Source organism: Taeniopygia guttata, chromosome 1A (assembly GCF_048771995.1).
Source record: "Taeniopygia guttata chromosome 1A, bTaeGut7.mat, whole genome shotgun sequence".
NCBI lineage: Eukaryota > Metazoa > Chordata > Aves > Passeriformes > Estrildidae > Taeniopygia > Taeniopygia guttata.
The window spans coordinates 66,145,407-66,170,194 of NC_133025.1; the positions used below are offsets into that span (position 1 = coordinate 66,145,407).

At 42.3% G+C, this 24,788-nt stretch overlaps 1 long non-coding RNA gene across 3 annotated transcripts; it reads right to left on the reverse strand.

Moving 5' to 3' along the window:
- Positions 1-10,750: 10,750 nt before the first annotated feature.
- On the reverse strand, positions 10,751-24,220 carry LOC140682256 (uncharacterized). 3 transcript variants are annotated; one of them, XR_012053747.1, is made up of 3 exons: positions 15,047-24,220; positions 13,778-13,877; positions 10,751-12,555 (listed from the first exon to the last, which is right to left on the reverse strand). It is a non-coding gene; the product is annotated as an uncharacterized lncRNA (long non-coding RNA). The 3 variants fall into 3 exon arrangements; XR_012053746.1 differs by having other exon boundaries at positions 10,751-12,246; positions 13,778-24,220; XR_012053745.1 differs by having other exon boundaries at positions 13,778-24,220.
- Positions 24,221-24,788: the final 568 nt, after the last annotated feature.

Here is a 24,788-nt window from a genome sequence, read left to right on the forward strand (position 1 = left end):
AAATAATTTGCAGATTAGTTTGTCCCACAGATGTTCAGCTGAAATCCATGCATTACTGGGAGTTAAACTCACAAAGATTTTTAAAACAAAGTCCTAAAGGTAGTCTACCCCAGTCCCAGCCCAGTCTAAGTTAATAATGTGCCTTTAGTTAATTTAATCTTCCCTTTGCCTAAGTTCAAGGGTCCAGGCTAATCATCTGCACAAAGTTGCTTATGACAATGAGCATTCATAACTTCAAGTATTTGGTGTTAAGCAGCTGAGATCTTTGTAAGGATGGGCAGAAGGACAGGAAGTTACTTACACCAAAAATGCAAGTGTACAAAAGGGTTTTTTGTTGTTTGGGAGGGACAGGGCTATTTGTGATTTTTTTTTTAATAGCTCATCCATATCTACTAAGCTATTGTAATATTGCTGTAAATAGGCAATATTTTCAATACTGGCTAACAAACTCCACAGAGGTCTTTGAGTCTTTAAACTCATTTTATAATTTAATACATTAGAAATGTTTGCTCTATGCTTTTCAACAAAACCACTACATTTGATAAATATGTACCAAATATCTTCTTGCCCCAAAATATTAGCTAAGCCTGAATATTTAGGTCTTAAATATACAAGCCTTTCATCCATTAAAGACAACCAACTTTAAAATAAAAATAAATTTGGTTTTGGTATGTTTAACCTTTTTGTAGAGCTGTGTTTAAAGTTCATCTAGAGAACATATTTTCCCTACCGATTTTGCTTTGATTTCACAGGCTTCCTGTAGCCATATACTGAGGCATGCATAATTAACATATGGAAGGTCTCAGAACATATGACCACATATTCTAAATATAATCAGTCACCGTGTATGATGTCATCTGAAACTAATTCAGGCCCCTCACAGCAAGCCTGCACTTTGAGCTCACACCATCCTGGCCATGGGTGTCCAATCTGTCCCCATCTCTGCCTCCTCCTCCAAAGGCTCACGGGAGCCTCAGCGTCACCTCCTGTGCCACCCCTCCTGCCCAGGGCACAGAGCCCAGGTGTCCCTGCCAAGTGACCTTCCCCAGGCAGTGCTTGCTGTCCCTGCTGCCTGTGGGGTGGCAGCAGCTGAGGTACATCACCCCATCCATCAGAGATGGAGGCACCTCCTCCAGCTGACTCCTCTTTCTCCTCCTGCCCTTGTTACCTTCCCGTCCGTAACACACAGTTCTGGGGGTTTGTGTTATTTTAGATCAGAGAGCAGGCTCATTTGGGCCAGAACCCACAGATTGAATACTTGGCTTGTTTCTGACCACAGGCACAGATTATCTTGAACAAAACCAGCCTAATGATTGTGGCACCATTCTTAGTTATTTCCTTTGCTACCAGTTCTGCTGGTATTAATAGCAGCTAGTGAGTACTTGACACTTTTTAAAAGCAATCGTCCTTATTAAGTAAATAAATATCAAGTGAGGAACTTATCTTTAGGGACTCATTTTTTGGCCTTACTCTGGCTGCTTTTGTTTTTCAAGCTAAATGAATTACAAGTATTATCCCACTGTTAATATCTACACCACTGAATGCCAGCATCAACAGATTCCATTGACAAGCTGTGTTTGGGTTTCCCCCCTCCCTCTATCAAACGTGCCAGTGCTTTAAAAACGTCCCCAAGTAATTGCAATTACTCATTCCAAATGGAACTGCTGTAAACTTCCCTCCATGTCGCAGATAATTAGTTCTGGGCATCTCGTCCATTTTGCCTTTGGGCATTTTCTGCAGATGCCACCTAAAATTGCAGAAGATGTGCTTTTCAGTGAAGAATCACAGCAAGCAGTCATGCCAGGAGCAGTGACAAGGCTGCTGACAGCTTCACAACTCTCCTTCACTCAAAGCAGCCCCCTGTTTTTTCAGCAGAGTTTTTTCCCCAAATTCATTTCCCTTCCTACAAATAAGGGTTTTGGAAAACTCAGCCTTGATAAACAAAATCCAAACCCCCTTTAACAACACGTGGAAGAAATGTTAACCCATCTCTAAAGCTTTTCCCTCTCATTCTCAAAAATATTATGCTGGTATAAATGAACAGTAGTTTTATTACAGCACATTTTTTATTTTTTTTTAAGTTTCCTACCTCTTCCCATTGCAGCAGGCAGCAATAAATGGAGAACAAGAACAGCATTTTGCTTCATATGCATGGAAGGATATTAAGTTTTAATGCCTTTTGGCACAAGCAGATAAGGCTGAGCATGAAATCCAGTGTTATCCAGCCCAAGATAACCCTCTTTTGACAGTGGCTATAGGAGCTACACCATTTTATGACATCACAACAATCACTGAAGAGAAACAGTATCATAACTAACTTTTCTGGCGTTGCATTCTGACAGTGCCAAGGTCGAAAAAAAAAAAACCAGACACATGTTTTATCTTGTAAATAAAGTATCAGCTGTTTAGGGATGCCAGATGTCCATCCTATTTGGCACCTTATAGACACCAAGATACAGATTTTTATCCCACCTAGGTTACACTCTGAAGTTACACAAGAGAAATTTTTGGAGATAGAACACATAACTGTGATTTTACAGGCAAAAAAAGGTCACGTATGGATCAGGAACTACAATTAGCAGCTTTAAACCTGGGTGATTAGACACAAATATCTGTATCTGGACATTAATAAATAACTTTGGAAAAGCCAACACCATTTATTCACCTAAAAATGAATCTAAGTGCCACTGAAAGAAATTCAGTTACTTTTTCAGCATACCAGATTTTGTCTGGGGTTGACAGAGGGATGTTGGCAATATTTTGTGCTTGTGACACAAGCACAAAGTCATTTCTGCTCCCTGCAGTGAGTTTATTAGGGAGTTTTTTTGTGCTCAGACAAAGGCTCTTTAGCCTTTTACTAACAGCTCTTAAAACTCCTTTGCTTTGCTGTTCAAAACTTCTATTCAGCATGAGTGGATGGAAAATAAATTGATTTAGAATTTGAACTGTTGTCAGGGAACAAATCTATATTTTATTGCTCTAATCCATTCTAGGCTACATTGGAAGCAACCTAATTCACCTTTCATCTGCAGATCCTAACCTGGAGACTCCCACAGCAGCCAAGGATGCTTAACAGAGGTGTTTTAACAAGACAGTGTTTTTGTCAGAGAGGGACTTATCATGAGGAGTTGGTTGTTCCCCAGGAGCAGACTTGTTAATGGAAAATGTGAAAAACTCCTCTACTGCTCTGCGTGGGGATCATACATCTACAACAGATCAAATGAAAAAATCCAGCCCTCCAAAAACCCAAACACGCCCATGTAAGTTTAAAAAGCCAAAATTAAGATAAGTCTGAACTTGGGGGGGAAAAAATATCCATACAAAGAACCCTTGAAATAGAAATGCAGATCAGGCAGAAGATATCACACTAAAGACAAGACAAAACCATAAAGACATAGGGAATCCTTTACTATTAAGAAATTTTACTGAGTCTAACCATTGCCAATCTCTAAAACAATTGAAGTCATAAAAAATGTAGGTGAAGGAGTACAGAAGGAAAATTAGGCCATACTTTAGAAAGAGTATCCAGATCAGTTATCTCTAGTAAATCATTTCTTATGTTATGGGAAGCCCTGGCAGAGTGTTCTCATGGAATACTGTTAAAACTATTCTACTAATAATGTTTATGACATGCAATTAGTCATGAAGTCAAGGAGACACACAATATATAGTCCCAAACCACAACACACTGTCTGGAACAAAATGTCAGATGGAGAGATTGGTAAGATTCAGGGCTGGCTTTAAAGACTCATCTTGGCAGCCCTGAATACAACTGGCAAGAGGGAAACCCAGAAGGAAGGCCACTATTGTTCTAGTTTATTGAACTCTTTAGCACTGATGCTTGAAATGTCTCAGAAGAGGCTTACAAGAATAGCAAGAGGAAAGGAAAAGGGGCCAGTTTATTGCAGCTGAAGGATTTTTCCATAAAAGGCAGAAAGAGGTATAAGAGAATGGGATGGTGATGCCACCAAAGACATGAAAAGGAACGATAAAGCAGCAAAAACATAAGGTAGAACCTGAGGAATAGTGGTTTAAACTCTATATTAAATTTGGAAGGAAATCCTGCAGCTTGTTGAGAGACTTGGAGCTTGGCACAGCCAAACTGGGATCAATTTCCACAGCTCCTGAGCCCACAGAAGGCTCCTGAAGAACTCTGTAACAGTACTCTCCTGCCTCAGCTTGCTCTGCAGCTGTCCAGGCACACAGTGCTCACTGGAAATCTTGGCAGAGTGCTTTTTTGGGAGCCACCGAAGGGAACTGAAAACAGACTCTGAAAGTCTTTTTTTTTTTTTTTTTTTTTTTTAAATAATATTTGTTATTTTGGATTCAGGTTCAGTGAGAAGAGCAACAAGCAGAAATCAAGTTTCAAGGAAACAGCCTGAACTGGGGAGAAAATACAACACAGCTTCCAGAGAAACTATATCAACAACCTTTCTGTTTCGTATATTTGGACAGATTTCACTGAGAGCTGGAGCAGGAAGGCATTCTTCAAAAGCCTTAACCCAATTCTCTCCAAATTTGGTCAAAAAGGTTCTTTAATTGAATCACATTCAAAGGAAAAAAAAAAAAAAAGGAAATAAGGGGAAAAAAAAAAACATAATTACTGCCACCACACATTTCCAAGTCAGCTATCTAGGCTGCATGTTTAGTTTTTCATTTTGCAGCACAGTGGTATGTACACTATCAAAGCCAGAATCAGCAGTGGTTGTTGGTGGTTGTTTTTTTCTCCTCTTCCTCCCTCCCCTAAAAACAGGGTCTGCTCAGAGTCTGCAATACAGGCGGTGAATCAGGATGAATCCATCCTCCCAAGGCACAAAGGAAGGGATGAGGGGCACTGGAGGAAAGAGAGCTGCCATTTCCAAAGGAGCCCCAGGAGACAAGGCAGCAGAGCTGCTGCAAGCCCAGGCTGTGCAGAGCTCCCAGCTCCATCCCAGGGGCACAGGCACTGCTCCTGTCCAGCAGCACTGCCCAGGGACAGGGCAGCAGGGTCCTGCTCCTCCTGGGGCAGCAATCCACAGCACACACCTAAGGCAGCTCAGCACAGCAGGATCCTGTCACCACGGGATGAGGATTCAGAGTAGGGCTGTGCTGTTTGATCTAGCAAGTCTCTTTTCTGGCTGACAGAGCTGCCCTTCAGGGTCTCCAAAGACGCAAATCCCAAGCTCCTTTGATTTGCAAAACTGTAAATGCCTGCTCTAATCTCTGCTTGCTTGAAAAATAAGCACATTTCTATCCCCGGTCTATCCTCTATCTTTCAAAATAATCTTGACAACACATAGTGCCTGATAGAGTTGAAAGTGTCATAAATGTTTTTTTACAATCTAGTTATTTTCTCAGTCAGGACAAACAACTACTCGGAGCTGACCTCAGAGATCTCTCCCAAGTTTTTTAAAGGATCTCTGTTGGTTTCAGCTGTGAAGAATAGCTCTGCCCTGGCTGCCATGGCCAGCAGCAATTGCACACAGCTGTAACAACTCCAGTGTGCAAGCAGTGTGAAAGCAAACCACTAATCCCAGGCCAGGGCTGTGGACTGAAAGCAGGGCATAGAGGGAACCTTGCAGGAGTCTCATTCCTCTGAAGAAAGAACTAATAACTTAACTAGGCCCAGCAGGAGCCAAAGAAAAGAAAGTACTGCTCACAACTCCTGCTGCTGCTGCTTCTCTCCCTGTCTCCAAACCAAGCCCCTCACATTCTGCAGACAGCAGCACTCCTGGCTGGAGCATTCCCAAGGAGTCTGCACAGTCAGCTGTGCTGGGACTCAAGCAACTCCTGCTGAAAAGTGTGGATGCCAACAGAATGAAAAGAAAAATCATCTCTAACAAATAATCTCTTTCACCTCTTCAGCTTTTCTGCTAATCAGCATTCAAGCACTGGCACTGCTGCTTGTCAGAGCCCCAGTCCTTCCTAGCCAGGACTGCCATGGAAGCAATGAGTAACAGGATTATTTCTAAGGCTGATAATGAGAACAATATCAAAGGCCCTACTGAGCTGAGGAGTGAAGCACATGCAGAGGAACCCATAAAGAGAACAACTGGATGCCCAGCAAGTGCTTCAATTTTCCACTTTTCATAGCTAAGCTCTAAAAATTGACCCTGCTCCAGACTACGTGGATCTACCAAAACTCAGACAGTTTCTTGAATTAATCAGAACATTTACTATTATTGCCTTTTCCTTGAATCTGAATGTTAATGCCATTAACACATTAGCAGATTTATGTGCAAAGCAGGTTAATTTTTTAAAGTGCAAACCCACCTGGCTCTTACAGGGATGTACCACACATAGCAGTTCTGACTTTCAGCACCACCACACACACTGAGGGAACAGCTCATGTGTGAAAGGGCAAAAATTATGAGGACAGCTAAAAAATCACCTCAGGAAGGTATCTCTCTACAGGATGGGAGGTATATTTCCCTCCACAACATCTTGCATCTACTGCAGTTATAGGATTCTTCCAGAAAATTATTTTACTCACCCACCAAACCCCTTCCCTTTACCTCTGAATGCTAGGAGAGCAAAACCAGCCCTCTGAATCAACCTGCCCACCCACCTCCCACCAACACAGAGGACTTAACTCTCTGCCTTCAAGTAGCAAATAATTTGTTCCACAACTCAAACTCCATGCTTGCATTGCTTACAGTAAATCAGTTTTAACATCTACTTATTTGACCACTGTGATTACATTATCCCCACATGCTCTTATCTACAGTAGCAGTCTGCCAGAGCTCTTTTTGTTTGTAACTACTATTATTTTATTTGCAATATGGGAGAACTGAAGAGCTGCTGTAATAGGTTCACATTATGCCAGACACAGAAAGAACAATAAAATCAGCCTCTGTCCTAAAGATTTCCCAGGCCCAAGTAATTTGCCCAATCCTCCCTTTGGGTTTAATTTTTGCCATTGATTAAACCCATTTATTTTACCTTTTTCAGATACTCAAAATTTTGGGTCTTCCACTATAATTTCCTTTTTGTCTAGAAGTGTACCTTTAGTGAATTGACCATACAAGGTCCCTGTGTCCCCTTTCTTCAAAACTGTCAGAAATATATAAAATTAAGGTCTCTAAACCACTTACCTTAGCTCAGTAACTGGTAACAGCAATCAAAGGACATTCTTCATGAAGGATGGAAACCCTTAATCTCATCCCTTTTAAATCCCATAATGGTTTCAAATATTTCCCCAGATATTATCATTACTTCAGTGTTGGTCAGAGAATGCCAATCATGATTGTACTTGTATTCTTGCATGGTGCTCTCAAGAAGGAATGAGCAAGATGAAGAAGGAGTTTTTGCCAGGAAATGTAGTGGTGGGACAAGGGGGAATGGTTTCAACTGACAGGGAGTAGGTTTAGATTGGATATTAGGAAGAAATTCTTCCCTGTGAGGCCCTGGCACAGGTTGCCCAGAGCAGCTGTGGCTGCCTCTGGATCCCTGGAATGTCCAATGGTTGGATGGGCCCTGAGCAACCTGGGATAGTGGGAGGTGTCCCTGCCCATGTTAGGAGGATGGAACTGAATGGCCTTCAAGGTCCTTTTCATCCCAAGCCATTCTATGATTCTATGATTCATTCCATAATTCTAGAACAGTACAGAACTCTTGCCAGACCTTCAGTCCAGCTACAACTAATCTGCTATAAAAGGAGAGCCAAGAGACCAGGTACAAGATTTTCCCATTGTTCTGAAAGACATTTTTTGGTAAGGTATGTGAAGCCACCAATTATTTTGTAATTGCCAGCAGAGCAAAATACCAGAACTATCTGTCTCATAATAAAGAAATTTCAGCCTTACCTTCTCAGGCTTCTCAGAATTCACTGTGTGCAACAATCATGATGGACAAAAGAAAAGGAAGCCATCTCCCACACAGCACACAGGGTCACACCTCTTCTATTTCAAGTGGCTCTGTTGCAGGGAATACTCAAAGACCCTTGATGACTCAGTCTTTAAGAGTGCTTGAAAAAATTCCTGCCAATTAAAAGAAACATGCAGAGGTACAGAGATATCTTGGAGCAGAATGCAGAGGGGACCCAGGCAAAGTGAAGGGCTGTCCTGTCAGTCCTCATTAGTTATTTGCATTTATATGCTATTACCCACCTGCATGACTAATTAATCCACGAGAAAGGGAGAAGAAAACTCCACACACCAGCCAAGGGTTCAGGTTTTTGAGACATTTATGTGTGAGCAAGCTCTGCAAGTGGTTCAGAGATCCTGAATTAGAAGACTGTCCACATAAATTCTCCCTCTCGAGCCCTGAGGCACTGAAGGAGGCAAACTGATGGGACTGGAGCATCAATAGGGTGCAACTGATGGGATTGGAGCAAGGCAGACACTTCACATCTTTCAGGTACACAAACCAGCACCAGGGTGAAATGTACGGAGTGTGACTGACGTCATCACCCAAAATTTGAAAGCGCAAACTGCATAAAACACTGGCAACCACGGATGTGTCTGCAGACCCTTGGCTCCTTTGAAAGTATCAGGGATGAAAGACAAACCCTCTGCACTTTAAAAGAGCCTCCATCAAAGGTCCAAACACATGATGACTAACTTCCTCCTGTGAAGAGAATCTTAAAAAGAAACCAGAAAAAGAGAGAGAAAAATAAACAGCCAAAGGGTTTGCAGGACTAAGCCGTGTAGGTTTATCCGACCTCTATAAAAGCAAAGATCAACAGATCTGACAGAACTTCACAAAAGTGAAGAAATCTCCCTCAGATCTCATGAACAGTAGACTGGAGAAATAGTGCAAAATTATCCTAGTGTTGTCAGCAAAACCTGCTACCTGTGGGAAACCTCATCCAAAGCACAGGGCACCTTTGTGGTTCTGCCACGTTAAATGTGTGAGTTTTAGTGGCTGGTGATGTGTTTAGCATCACACTAAAATATGCTCCTTGTCACAAGTTTTCTGCTGTTTTGGTTTGGTTTATGAGGAATCCTGACACAGAAGCCCTGCAGAACTGGCCTGAGAGTATACTATGATGTAGAAGACATCACACACAGCACTGATAAAACAACCTCAGACACATGTCCTCAATTGTTACATTGATCACTCAGAGGATTCCTAAATGCTAAACTCAGGATGGCATCCATGAAAAGTCAGTGCATATGTTGGAGTGCCAGCTGTGTTTAGTGTAACCCAGGGACAAATAAGGCAGGGAGATGGCTTGGTTGGAGCTGTAGGGAGTTCAGCAGCCTTTCAGAGCTACATAGATTTTCTAATGAAAACTTTATCACCTAATCAACCTCTAACATTTTTTAAAGTGCATTTTTTCATACCAAAAGCCTCAAGGATGTATTTTCTCCACAGAGAAAAGGGTGGATCTACTTGGTACCCTCAAGCACTGCAGTCAGACACAGGAGCAAAAAAACATATTAAAAAAAGCTTGTGCAGGAGTTTGATGTCTTCCTTCTGCTTTTCTTGGACATGGTCAAGGTCTATACAGGTGTATGCCAGATGGGCATGGCTACACTGCTTGTGTTGACAAGCACAATATTTCCAAAAGTTTTCTTGTTTTTCTTGGACAACCTTCTAGAGAATGCCTAAGATTTCTGCCATGTACTTCATTAAATTCTGGAAAATTTTAAACTTCCCTGTAGAAGCCAGGAGAAGACGAGAATATTGCAGCTGGGGCTGGATGTTGTTCTGCTGGACTTTGAGGTTTTTCTCCATTCTTTCAGATAGCTGGGTTTGGAGAAACAGAGTTGGGTGAGGAGATTTAATGCACCCATTGAAAGTGAAGAGCTGCTCTCTGGAGGCAGTGGGCAGAGCTCTCTTTGGGGGCTAACAAGGAGCAGTGAGAGGTGATGGCAGCTCAGCCAGGACCAGAAACACAAGAAACTGCATGAGTCAACACACAGGAAATGGGACAAGCTCCTCTGCTGCTCTTGCTGCAACCTTTGGGCTCTTTTCTGGAAGCTGGGCTGCAGGGGGAGAAAACTCTGGCAAAAGGAAAGCTAAAAAGTGCATTCACAAGCAGGAGAGGAGTAAGATTTTTTTTGTGATATGCTGGGACCACCACCCTGAGGTCAATTCTCCACAGTCCAAAAACCCTTCTGTCCCAGTTCTGCACTGCCTTGCTGGTTTATTTCTAGGCATCTCCAGACACATAAATGAAGTGCAAGGTATTAAATTCAACATTCCTTATCCTTCTTGGTCCAGGTTTGGTGGCAGATTTCAGGAGTAACATCCAGTCCAGCCTTCACAGCTGGCTCTATTTCCCAGACACCTAGCACTTGTTTGGGAGTTCTTTGTACACCATATTCTGCCAAAATAAACCAGAAATAGATGTAGAATATACAGAAATAGATGTAGAGGCAAACAATTTGAATAAAAACTAAAACCCCAGAGGTCTGGACCAGCATTAAGATTGATTTGCTCTAGAAGAAAGTGCCACAGGAAGGAAGGTACTGTCTGTCCCTGTGTATCAACACAGGCAAGCCAGACCAGAGCTCATTCCTTGCAGCAGAAAATGAGCCTGTTCTTGCAATGACCCTTCTGCCTCTTCCCATACCTAGCAGAAGCCACCCACATCTCCAATACACAGCTTTTTGAGCTGCAAGCTGGCATTGTCACAGATGGAAGACGAGCATCATTTGCCTGTGCTTATCACTCAGCTAAAGAGAGCTGAGGCCTCACTGGCAGAAGTGAGGATCCTTACCCAGCCAACTGAAGTTATTTTAAAAGTTCTCTTCAGAACCCACCCCATTTTCTAGTAAAAATTCCTCCTTGTCTCTCAGAGGATGTTCACAGCTGAGCAGCATTGTTCTATACATGAAACAGGTGGTTTATTTAAAGCACAGAGAAAAAAGCTTCTACTTACATATTTAACTTTCTCTTCCCAGGATATCAGAGATGCCTGGAACAGAATTCAGTTCTCATTGTGCATATATTTCAAAAGACATATCAAGGATCTCTGTAAATGTAGATAACTGTGTGTTCGCCAACTATAATATTAAATGTATTTAATATCACTGTTCATAAAGAAATATTCACCAAGTTTCTCCATCTTCAGCCTTTTTTCTAGTGTCCCAGAGAATATTTCTTCCACTTTCTGGTTAGCACACCTTCTAGGTTCTTTGGTCTCTTTTGCATTATTTGGCAATTACTCAATTACTCAAGACTTTAAAATTAGACCCTCTTTCTCAACAGTTTTCCAACCTCTTCTCTTCAACATTTCTTCCAACCTAAGGGGCTGCTGAAAGTTGCTGAATCCCTGCATTTCTTAGAAATTTATTGTAGCAATTTTCAGTTTTTAGATCTACTTCTGCACTTTAAAAAGTCCTAAAACTTTCAAATACATTTAATAAAATGGAATACTGATGACTCTGTGATTCACTTTAAAGTGCAGATTTCCCAAAACCAAATCTTAATCTGCCAAATCCAGCCCTGCCTTAGCCAGCCTCTGACGTTTTCATGAGGATATGACTGCCAAGATATGTAAATTGAGTCATTTTATTCTGTCTTTGTCTTCTAGGGTTCAGATTCTGATTTATCACTAAATTTATTTGTAGGGCTCTCCTCTTGGAAAAAAAAAAAAAAAAAGAAAAAATAAAGATGACCAACTCCTTCTTTTTGATGGTTCCCTTGTGTTTACTTGTTCCTGCCCGAACTGTCACATCAAAGATATTCACAAACTGCATGCAATTATTCCAGTATCTCGTTATCAAACCATGTAATGACTCAGGGTATATCTGTGAGTTTCCTCATCATGAAGTCATTAACAGTGCTATTTACTGGAGGTGAGAGAATGCATTTCATCTGGATGCTGACCTCTACAATGGATCAGTTGTTGAAGCAGATAATTCAGACTAGCCTCAGACCTTTTGCTATTTTTCTTGGCACATGACACTGCACAACACTCCTCAGTGGGTTATGATAGGAGTTTCTAGAGAAAACCAGCGAGTGCATGACTGGTTTCCTCTCCCTTCTGCTTGATGGCTGCTCTGGTGGCTGTGCAGGGATTCTTACAGGAGAAATTTATGCAATTTATGCTCTTCCAGGCTGAAACTTCAGCCAATTCTTCTCTGGAGGGTTGTGCAACATCACACAGGTATTCGCCATAGCTCACTTTGGTATGTAGGTGGTAACATCTATTTAACCACAGACCTCTCAAGTCAGTGATTTTATCACACATTTTATCTTCAGATGCTTCTTTCCTTCACAGTTGCCTGGTCTTCAGCCACAGCTTTCTCACATGCATGAGCTCTGTTTCTCTGGTCGTGCTGTTGGACTCTTCCCACTGCCATTGCCAGTGTCCTGGAGAAAAAACACACAGGCAGCACCACCTGAAGGCTTTGACACTCCTCCCCTGCATCCAACCCTTTCCTTGCTCACCCCTGGTGAACATTCCAGCCCCCAGAAAGGGGATTTTTCCAGAGGTATGGCAGAAACATCACTGTCTCCAAGGCACCTGTGCTCCAGTTCATCTCCTTGGAATCCACCTCTCTCAAAGCAAACTCAAATGCTGCCATTCCTTTTGTAGTTTCTACCTACTCTCCAAAAGGAGAGCATCTTCCCCCTCCTCTCTTCTCTTTAAGATCCGTTCTCCATCAAGGCTTTTCCATTCTGTTAAGAAAAGAGATTTTTCTAATACTATTTTCACTGAAGTTTACTGGGTAAAATTACCCAGACTCCCACAAGTCATTTGGAAAGCTAAACAGTGCATTGATATATTATGTACATTGAACACTAATATTGCCTACCTGTAAAACTTTGAGATATCTGCAAATAACATGTTTGCACTGATTTATTATCAAAATAAGCAAGCTATCAATATTTTTATTTTTACAGAATATTACTTTTATCCCTTGTAAGTCTCATGAAAAATTAACACATCTGGTGTATTTTCCTTGTTGTTTTAGACAGAATATCTGAACTTCCCAAGGTTTTGTATCTTAAAGGAACTTGTACAATATTCAGCTGTGACTTAGCGCCTTCTCCAAAAGGTCTTTTAAAAAGCACCTAACATTTTCAGAGCAGAGAAGTGACATGGAAAGCTAAGCCCTGTTTTCAGAAATGTCTGGAGCATTCAGAGGCTGCAAGACAGCAGTTTTTACCCACCTAAGTAGCTTAGGCACATTTGCATTGCTCCTGTGCTCAATACCTCGTGCCAGACAAGAGTTTAATCTGTGTCAAATTGTTATTGCTCCTTGCTTTGTGAGTGTCATTGTCATTATTACATTCACTCTGCATTTTAACCTCCATGTTGAATTGATAGATGCAGTTTCTGCTGAAAACTGGGTGTGTGTTTGACAATATCTGTCAGTTCTGACGCCCTGGTTGTGCATTTCACGTGCTTGGAAGAAGACAACCAGATGAGAATCACTCAAGCCAACATTTAAGTTTCCTTCACTGGATCTACAAGCAGTTAAAGTCCTGTTGTTGATTTGAATAGCTTTCTGCTGAGAAATTGGGTAAGGCTGGGTCAGGGAGTGGCAAGACATTGGCAGAGGTGGGAGAAAACTTATTTTCAAGAAATGACTGCTTTTGGGAGCACCAGCCCAGACCACCAGCAGAGCCCACATGACAAGGACAGCTGCCAGGCACGGGGATGCTGAACCAAGCCTCTGGGATGAGGTCAGGCAAGGGCAGAGCATTCAGGTCCATTTCTTGTTTTCCAAAGGGCTGTTGGGATCTCTAAAGCTTTCCAGGCTACAGTCAAAAAATTCATTTTGCTAATCCTACTGTCTTGCTCTCCAGTCCCATCATTCCTAAGGATTTTTCTGGTCAACTCCCATAGTCAAGGTATTTTTCTGTGGTGAAAGGATAGGAAGGGCATCACACTTACTCCAGAACCTGTAGTTTTCCACACTCTGCAGGCCACAGTCCAAGACAAGGATGAGACATTGGGTCAGCATCCAGGAGTCCTTCTGCCAGTGAAGCAAGTTCTGGAGGACGAAAAGAGCAAAGTATTGCACAGGTTCATCTTCAGCAGCTTCCTATGGTGTCCAAACAGCTTCTATGAACAGGGCCTGGTTACAACAGTTCTCACAACCCACCTCAGAGAGACATGAGTTCCTCTTTGCTCTTATGTGGCCCAGGAGACAGAATTCACAGCCTGTGATTTATCAAAGCCAGGGCTTATCAGGGTTTTTGTGACTTGGCCTGGCCTGTCAAGTCTGCGCCCGCTCTTTTAATTGTTTCTAATTTTCTCTGATCTTGAGCTGACAGGAATTTTCTTTTCCTTTTAATTTTTTTTCTCTTGCCTATTACACAATCATTCTCTTATGGAGCTCACTGGTGAGTGAGGTTTCTCCAGGTATTACTGCACAGGAGTGTAAAATCTCAGTGCACTTGTCATGCCTGTTGCTGCTGCAGCCTAACACCAGAAAGCCAAGTGTCACCAGGTCCCTCAAAGCCATTCAAAGCTTTACACCTCTCTACCTTGCTTTCACACCTGGCAGTTTTGAATTCCCACTGCTCCTACCTCACACTTGGATCTGGAATCTTGGGGTGAATATTTCCACTCATTCAGAAGAAGCAGAAGTATGTGTTTTTCTTTTCTTTTACCCAGGAGAGCACAGCCTCATCTCTCACTGTGGCACTGCCTCCTGTCTATTACTTGTTCTGCATTCTGTTTTCACCATCTGCCCACTGCTAACCTATTCCTAATCTGTGCATCATCACCACCCTCTCAGCTGAAAAATATAAAAGATTTGCTTGAATTCATTTCATCAGGAGCTGCAGCATTCAGGGAGCTGTACCAAAAATAACTTGATTTATGAACTGGCAGTTGAAGTAGCCCCTTAGCAGCACTTAACAACTGCTGCTGATGCAAGATGTCTCTATGGATTCAGGGCCATCCAGGTTTGAGCTACCATCAGGTAGCTCGATTTCACATGCATCAGAGTGGCATTTCACATTTGAGGAATAAACCTGAAACACAGTTTTATGAGAAAAGCCAGTTAAGAGATATAGCAAAAATTTACTGTCAAATCTCTGTCTGGAAAAAAACCCCACCCCACATCCATGGTTTTATTACAATTTTTGCATTAAATGCCAAGCAAGGGTAGTAAAATTAAAGTAAATATCTTCACTCTGTACACTTTGTACTTACTTTTCCCTATTGATATACTGAGTTAAGGGATAGATGGAAAACTTTGTCTCTACTTCACTGTTTCAAACCCCAGTTGGTGAACTGGTAGTTGTTTCCAGGGCAGCCCCTGTAGTGTGCTTTAAGTTGCAAGAGAGTCAGGAACAGCTTTGGCTTCTCATTTGCAGATGGCGCTTGCTCACCATGATCCTTTCCCACAAAGAAAAACAAAAGCAACCCATGGAAGATGCTGGGTGGTGACACAAAGAGCTCAGGATGGAATTCCACTTTCACTCTGGTGATTCCTCGATCATCAAGTCAGTCAGGGTTACACCTAATAAAGTACATCAGGAAAGAGTCAAGCACTGTAATCCCATTTTTTCTTCTGCACACCTCTCCAGTGCCCATCACTGTTTTCCAAGGGCAGGAGCAGAGTCCCTGGAGAAGTGGGGTTACTAAAATGGGAAAGGAATGGGCAACTATGGAAATTCTTATTTTCATTATCTGCAGAGGCTCAAGGCTGGGCAGAAACCTTCTGCTGCTGTCATGCCTCTAAGCAGGGGTAGGAAGAATCCAGCAACAGAAAGCACTTTGTAAGAGTCCACTCAGGAACAAAATGAGATTCCAAAAGCTCCAGTACAACCCTGGAGGGCCACTCTAAATGAATTAGATGATTTTGAAAGGTCTAAATAGAAAAAAACATCCCAAACTTCAATGACACGTTTACAGGCAAGATATATCCTATAAAATCTGAAAGCAGAAAGACATATACATTTTGGGATGGGGACTATTGTCCTTGTAAATGTAGAAATAATAGCAGCCCTATGCCCAATGGGCAATAAAACACATCATGGAGCAAGGCACCAAGGGGCTACAGTGACTTGGTTGATCAAGGAGTGAAACAGATGAATGAAAAGGTCACTAGGAATGAATAGAAACATCTGAGCACTCTGAGGCTTTCATAATTTGTTAACCAAACAGAGATGCTGGAAGAATGGATACTGGAGAAAACAGGGGCAGACAAATAGAGAGCAGCAGGAGAAAGAAAATATAGCGACTGAGTAATTCTCCTTAAACATAAAAGACCAGAGGCAGGGGAAGGGGGTGTTGTTGTACAGCTTTAAATCCCATAAAAATAGGCATCAATGCTGTGCTTCCTGCAGCTGGGCCAGCAGCAAACACGTCTGAGGGAGCCAAGGCCGCGTGACAGGGCCACGCACGTGTGCTGTGCTGGGGGAGATGTCACACAGAGCACAGATAATTCCTCTGATGTGGCATTTGCTCGGGCAGCCGTGAGATTCTCCGTGCACAGCAACCTCAGGAACCGTGCAAAATCCACAGCTCATCGCTCTCTTCTTCCCTGAGGTTGAGTCAACTTTCTTTTTTTTTTTTTTTTTTTTTTTTTAATGCAGTATTCAGCTTTTTGAGCCATTCATATTTCTCCCTCTCTTTTTTTTTTTTTTTCCAGCTGCTCTCCCATTTATGAATTTGTACCATCTATGAATGGTCGCTGCAATTCATTCATACCCTCTGCATTCGTGGGGGTGCAGAAAAGACAGGCACATTTATGGATACACAGCTCCCAAGGTGGTCTTAGGGCTGGGAAAGAGTGCAGAGACAGCTTTTCTGAGACTGTAACTCACCAAGGAAAGCACTGCAGGCAGAGTGGCCAGTTCCAGGCCAGCTGGCTGTGCCATGGCTGGTTTTGGGCAGGAAACTGGGTGGTACCTTTGTGCTGGCCACGCTGCACTGCTCCACTACTGTCAGAATCTGAGGTATTGATGATTCCGAGATTGTAAAAAGTCTCTGTCTTTCTGCCCCCCTGCCAAAGAAGAAGTCATAATTCGTCTGTGCTGGTTTCAAGGTTGTTTATTCTGTTTATCTCTAACATGTTCTGCTGCCCTGCCGCAGCTCTGTCCTGCAGGGCAGCGTGTGGGGCTCTGCCCTCAGTGGGATGTTACAAACATTAAATACCAGAAACTACCTGTGCTATATTTACAATAATGTGCCAATATCTGTCACCTACGTTGAACAGTGTGTTCCCAGCCTGAACCAACAGAAAAATGCCAACACTACAGTGAAACATGGAGGACGTGAAGAAGAGAAAAAGGACAAGACACACCCAATTTCCTCCATCTTGTCCCCTTTGGACCCCTAATCTAGAATCCTAAAATTTTACTTTTGCACCCGTGCCACACTTAATTATTACTCATATCAGACACTCAGAGCTTGTAATTCATCCTGTAAGATTGAAAACTCTTTTCCATGGACAGAGATCACAGACAGTGTCTCTGGGGGCTCTGTACAGGGGGGTTCCTGACCCCTGCCAGGGTCCCAGACCTTCCAGGGCAGCCAGAGGGATGCCCTGGATTCCCACACACTACTCCACCTCTCTCTTCGGGATCCTCTCTGCTAGACACAGATTTCCATAGCTCTCCTGCCAGGAGTAGATGGGTTAGAGATTGATGATGAGCTGTGCTGGTTTTTTTCTCCCATGAAAATTCTATAATTCAGTGAGTTTAAAACTGAAATTAAGACTGAAAAAAAATCTGTTGTTGACTGGACAAATTTAAGATTTTATAACAGCATGGTGCTACCTTTCAATTGCTTTTCACATCATAGCAAACTCTGGCTTATGGTTTTAAGTGCATAGTCACAAAACACAGAGTGTGGCAGATTAACACCACTCTTGGATTTATGAAGTTTTCCTGACTTGAATGTCAGTTTGTTTCTTATTTAAATATATACATACAGAGGCCTCTGAGGCTTTTAAAGGCTATTATCCATGACCACACACATACAGAGACATTTGAATTCGATGTTTTAAAATGTTCACTTACCAGGTGGTCTTATTTTCTCTCTCTCAAGAAACAAGGCACATGTACATACAAAATTGTCTCACAATAAATTATAGTGAACTTGGTTGTTTAGGGTTTTTTATGTAAGGAATTAGCTCACATGCTCACTCCTTAGGCAAAAAAAAAAATAGGTGTGCACATGTCAAAGATTTCCAAGATGAGTATCCTATAGGAAAACACTGCATCTGGGAAGCAACACAAGAGGTACATAACCACCCAATCTGAATGCTGGCAGACCAGGGAGTGTTTCATGCCCAGCAAAATGTGCTGGAATTCCACTTGCAGTGAAGTAACTCCACAGACTTCTGCTCCTTTCAGACCCTGTATGACCCAAGAGCATTTGGAGGTGCTGCCCCTGCACTGCAGCAATTCCAAGCCCTGATGGTGATTGTTCCAGAATCCTGATGTGATTCTGTGAAATCCCATTTGAAATCAAGTGGGTCATAGCAGGGGAAAGTCAGATCTTTCTTCTCATCTGCAAGGGCTCAGCCATTATCTACAGATGAAATTTAGTTTAAAAACATGAATAATTTGTGTGCCAACAGGACTTCAGAATTTTACAGCAGCACTGATGAAATAAAAAGCAATTTGGCTTTGCACAGGACAGACCCTCAAGCATAGATAGGCCTCTGCGGTAACAAAATCTTCCTGTCTCTATAAGCAATTGAGATGTAGGGAAACTCTAGAACTTGATTTGGTTTGCTCTCTTTCCTAGCTACTGACTGGATGCCTTGACAACACAACAAACCTTTATTTCATTTTGAAGGTTTAGCTTGTCATATAACAATAACCAGATCACTCCCCCTAATACACAGAAAAACAAAATCGCTCAGAAGAAAAATCCCATTTCTGTTGTTTGGCACCAATTACTCACCATGTGAATTACTCTGGAAAGCCTTTAAGCTCAAAACCCAGAATATTTATCCGTATCTGTGAAATTATTCCACAGGTATCAATTATTTGTCTTGAAATACAAGTTGAACCAATGGTTTCCTCCCCCAGTGAAGCCCAGAAACTTTTTGTCCTGAATTCATGAGAAGTAACCTATACCTGAACAGGAAAACAAAGCATACAACATGAAACTAGAGCAGAGAGATCAGTGGGGATAGAAAGGGAAGAGCCTGCAAAATTAATTTGGATTGAAAACCCAAAAATTCTCATTAGGTGGAGAGTAACAGCTACTAAAACTGTTTTAAGCATGGAATCCAGCAGAAAGATACAACTTCTGTACACACAGACAAATAAGCAGAATGTTATGTACTATCCATGTTATGGCCCAGAAAAAAACAAAACAAAAAACCAAACCAAAACAAAAAAACCACAAACACCAAAACTTCCTTTCTGGTACCTTTACAAGAAAATATTTTTCAAAATGCAACACCTAAGGCTCCACTTCAATAGATTTTTGCCAGCAGATCCTAGATTCTTTGGGGAATTCTCTAGAAGCAATTGAGATGTGTGGAAACTCATGAACATAAAAGTTCCATCTGGACAAAGTTTATTAAAGGAGTGGGATCCCAAGTTGCCCACACACTATTGCTGTACCCATTAATATTCTGTTTGCAACATGTAGTATCAAATGATTCACAGACGTTTTAATAATTGGCTTACAAGCCTATATAACAAACTGTTTCTATAAAACTTGCATGATGTGCTAGATAACCACTTTTAACAGTTTTTAAAATGAAATCTTGACAGCAACTCTGATCTTTAATATTTACATACAAATAATAAAACTACTAAAACGACTATAGTTTTAGAAACCATGATTTCGAATGAAATCCAAGACTAAACTCCAGGGTTTGGGTTTCTGTTTTCCAAATGCTAAGAATAAATTTCTTCCCCATGCTGTCTGAAAAAAGCAGATTTTTCCTGCCTTCAAATAAGGCAGTCTGAGGGCTCAGAGGGGAAGAGATGGATTAAATGTTGACTGAAACACTTAAGGTCCTTCAGGAAGAAACACAAATGCCAGGTGCTGACCTAAGGTTCCAAAAGCCTGTAACCAGTATACAATAAAATTGAAATATTTCAAAGTCTCCTACCCTTTGACAGATGTTGCAATCATGTTGTTTCATTTTTCTGGTTTCAACACTCACATACTTGTCCTTTGGACATTCCTCATATTAAGCTCATGCTTCTATCTGTTGTTTGCAGCAAGTCTCTAAGGCAACCACGGGGTTGGGCAAATAGTTTCACTTTGTGCAAGATAATAGGTAATTCAAAACATCTATTTTTTTTCAAAGCAAACTGAAGTCATCTACACATCAAACACTGCAGCTGAGGAAGAGTCCAAGAAAAACCAATCAACGTGGCCAGTTAGACAATAACAACTCAATCCCAAAGTGCTGCAGCTCCCATTAACTTCCAGGGTCAGGGCTGAAATTCAGGGGCGTGTAAAGCACAACCTGCTGCCAAACATCCACCCACTGCAGCCACAGGGCGAGGAAAAGACTGATTAACTGGGGGCTTTATTGCCAGAGGATACACAGATCATGTAGGTGAAATTCAAATTCACTTCAGCCCAAAGAGTCCTTCTGGCACCTACAAACACAGCAGGTGCTTCTCATCCAGGCTCTGAGAGGGTCTGAGCCAGAGGAGAGACCACTCAAATAAAGCACATGGTAATGAACAGATATCATCCCCACTGCTCTAAAGTTTTCCCCTCCATACAAGTCAAAAAAGCAAAGGTTTTATCCTACTAAGTCAGGGGCACTTGTCAAGTTCCCTAAGACACAGATGAGAGACATGTCAAGCCCTGAGCTTGGCACAATGAGGTCAATTCCCCAACATGAAAAATTCCTGCTGTCCTTTTGGAAACAAGAGGAAATTGCACTGATCTAACTCAACTGCCTGCGCTCTTATTTGCCAGGAGAAGAGCAGCTCTACTTCAAAATTTCCTGTTACTCTACAGTTGCCAAAAGATCAGAAAGAAGAATTAGACTAAGGCTCTCAGGACCTTAACAAATGAACCCTTAAAGGGCTTATGTACGTGGGGCCCTGCAGAGAGACCTGAAACAAGAAGACAGAGCTGGGCCAAGCTCAGGAGGAAGGCTGAAAGCAGGAATGTGCTTCCAGGGCTCTGGCCATCTCCTCCTGCAGCACCTTGAGGACTGCAAAGGGTGCTGATGGCACCATCCAGCCCAGAGAATCTACCAGACATTCCAAGGCTGGGACGAAGCCACAGGGTTTAGATTTATAGTCCTGACAAATGTTTACTTACCATCTCCACTGCTGCCCAAATTTCAATGAACTCACTGCTTTATGGCTTGTCCACTGCGTAGCCATAAGGTCTCCAGCCAATATTGCTGCCCTGAGCTCCTCTGCACAAGAATATGCAAAGAAAAGGAATAGTTTATTAAAAAAAAAAAAAGGTTCAAATTGATTGACATGTTTTGCTTGGACAAAGGGGGTGTTTGCTCAGCCTCACACCCTGCAGGCCCAGGTACCACCCACAGTTCTGCAGGCAGTTTTTCCCTGTGATCCTCACTCCCAGCAGTGCCTGGAGCACAGCCCCATGGCACATGGCACTCTGGAACAGAACAGCCTAAACCAGTGCCTCTCAAAGCTTTGCATGTGCCCTTGGACAGCTCAGGAGTTGTTGATCCTGCAAGCACCTCACCCACCAAACAGTTCCCCCACTGGAACTGGCCTACATCCCAGACTAAAAAGGATCAGGCCCGTGACATTTTCTTCCATTTCAGCATTTCCTTGACTTCTGTGTACTCAGGTGTTACCAATTTCTAACTCAGCTGGTGGCTATGCTTAAAGCTAAGACAGTGATCCCAGAAACAGCTGAGAAATAGGATAACAGCAGCTTTGCAGGCCAGTTGAAACAATATAAGTAAATCCTGTGGACCCCATAAAAGATCGTATTGTCTATGAACTCCAGTAGTCTGGAATCAAAATACACCGTGCCCCAAGTGTTTGCAGGGTAAAGAAAGGTCAGCAATAACACTGAGAATCCAGCCAGCATAGATCTCACCACCAATGTTTGTCCCTCACTCAGGGGAAGCCCAAATCTGTGGAGAACTCTTGTCCAACACGTGGAGAACACATCCTCCTCTGTCTTCTCCTCCCATGAGAGGCACCAAGGGTGCAACCTGTCTCTTCTTTTATTAATCTCCACCGTGCTTGAAAGTGCAAGAGCAGAGGCAAATTCTGGATTTTGGCAGAAACTTCTCAAAACCATCACCATCTACTGCAAGGTAACAGAAGGGGCACAGACTCCACAGATCCCTCAGAGTAAGGGGAAGCTTGCACAGTTAAATGCAGCTGGAAGATGCAATTGTGGATGGATTATCTGATCCAGCAGCACAGATTGCTTAATTGCACAGAGATGCTTACCGTATTATTCTACACATCTCACAGAAGAACACCAACACCACTACTCAAGTCTGATTGAGTTGCACAAACCACCAAGAACACTGAATTCCCAAAATATTTGGCAGTGTCCAGTGAGAGTAGACATGGTTTCAGAGGCTGCACACCAAAACTTGCTGAGGAAATGTACTTCTGCTGTGTTACACAGAAGACCACAGAAGTGTTTAAGAGCTTGCACAACCTTTCCAGTTGGTGCCCCCTAATGTTCTAGAGCACATTATGGTCACAAAAGCCAACCCCACTTAGGACATCAGCAGAGTTGAGGTGTCACATTCAGTGGCATGATTCAGAGGAACACCACCAGCTTGTGCTTACACCATTGTATTAATTGGACAGTTTGGAAGAGAATAATCAGACTGACCAAGCTCTACTACTATTTACAAACCCTGAAGTTTGACAAGCAGATGGATTAGTAAGGAAAGACCAGACTGATGCAGTGACAGCTGATAGCACTACTTTAAATAATGGTTGTAATGGGAATAAACCACCATTAGCTGATTTTCTTCTGGTTCCCACTGTGCAGTTTTATCACACCACAGAACAAACATCCCCTTATTGCAGATTCCTGAGGACATTTCCAAACCATGGGCTAAGCAGGGTGGTTCCATTTGCTCAGGTCTGGACAAATTCCTACAGACTCCTGGAGAATCAAGGTCTGAGTGTAAGTTTTTCCTCCCCACACACTGGTTTCTTTCAGGAAGCTATTTGGTGAAAAAACAGAGAAGGAGCTGTAACAGGTGAGAGAATTGCCTTCTCAACTTACACAGCACCTGAGACACAAGCAGGTGAGAACACAAATTCATCTTCTTTAGTTTCACACTGTAATATGCTGCCAACTACCTGCTCTTGTAGCTGCAGATAAGACACTTTGTTATCATAATTTTGCTCTCTGGTAAGTCAAAGCTGTGTCATTGTAAAATACACGTATTTCCTGGAAGCTCAGAGTTAATAAAACATTCCTGAGGATATGTGACATGAAATCACCCCTGTACCTGTATCTTCAGTCAGATATACATGTATGAATTTAAATGTATATGTTCAGTATGTGCATAATTCCCTCCTGTGAAATCTCCTTCTGAAATAAAACAAAATAGCCAGTTTTGAGGAAAACAACGTTAAAAAGCAGAGAGAAAGGAACCAGACTCCTCCAGAGCACAGAAAAACAGAGTAGACAGATACAAATACTACATCTTCTTCCCAAGGGAAGGAGAACAGGTCCTGTTTCCAAATCAGCTCTGGCATGGGCTTCTCACCCATCCCACACTGAACACACTGCCTTTGGAAAGGGACAGCACACTGGGAGCAGGGAGAAGAGAAAGAAAGGATGAGCAGCCATTCCTCCATGGGGAAGTGGGAGGTAAAACACTTTATTACATATCCTCCTGGGCCAACACCTGGCAGCACAGAGGCTGTGAGCAGTGCCCTCAAGTCATTCAGCAAGGGAAGCATCTCATCCACCTCACTAGTGAGGTTCCTAGAGGAAGATTCCTTCTGTTCCTAGGAGAGTTCTCCTCCATCCTCAGCTCTCTTTCTTTATTCACAACCCTTCTCCTATAACCCTAGATGCTATCAGAGGACAATTTTTGGTGACAAAACTCAGGTGCCGTGAAACTCTAGGCATTGTAGCATGACCCACGTGGGTTTCAGCCATTGTCACAGAAGGAGCAGTCTCCTAAAGGATCTGACTACATTTATGCAACTACCCTACAGATCAGAAAATGGAAATATTTAGGTAGGTGGTTGCTCCCCAGATGACTTCTGTAGTCACCGTTGGAGTCATTACTCATTTTAGCTTTTTTACATATATTTACCTTTTCTCTAGACACTGTAGCAGCACAAACAGGAACGTGTGACCCTGATTTTGGAGCAGGGAATGAGTGTACAAACTTCTCCCTACCCTGGGAGGTGGTGCATAATGAATGTAGTGCTTTGTTTGGTATCTCACTCTCTGTACCCCTGTTTCTCTGGAGTACCTGGAATTAAAAAAAAACAAACAAAAAACCAAACAACAACAACAAAAACCAAAGTAAAAACACAACAAAAACAAACAAACAAACCCCCTCACAAACCTACCAAATAAAACTCACAAGAAGTTTGAGGAAGGAACAAAATGCAGCAGAGGAGAGACTCAGACTCCCTAGCCTGGGGTCAAAAAGAAAGGTCTCAAATCCTGACCAGAAGCACAGGGAGACAAATACACTCCAGAGGAGGTCACTGTTCAGAAGACCACAATACAACCCTACTGCAGTTGGGGCTTCTGCACACCTACACCAATTTCTACTTGGATGACTTCTTCTCTTGAAAAGCCTCTTTTGTGCATCTGAAGAATGGAATTATTGGCATGTCCTGTTAGAACGAAACAGAGATATCATTGTCATGGAGCTGCTTTAAAAAAAAAATAATTCCTAGACTGAAAGAAAAACAACTGGAGTCACAGTTGGATCAAGAGCAACCAAAGCTCTTGGGCTTGCATCCACTATAGCTGGAGGTGAATTGAAATAAACTTCACATTCCACAGAGCTCTGGCA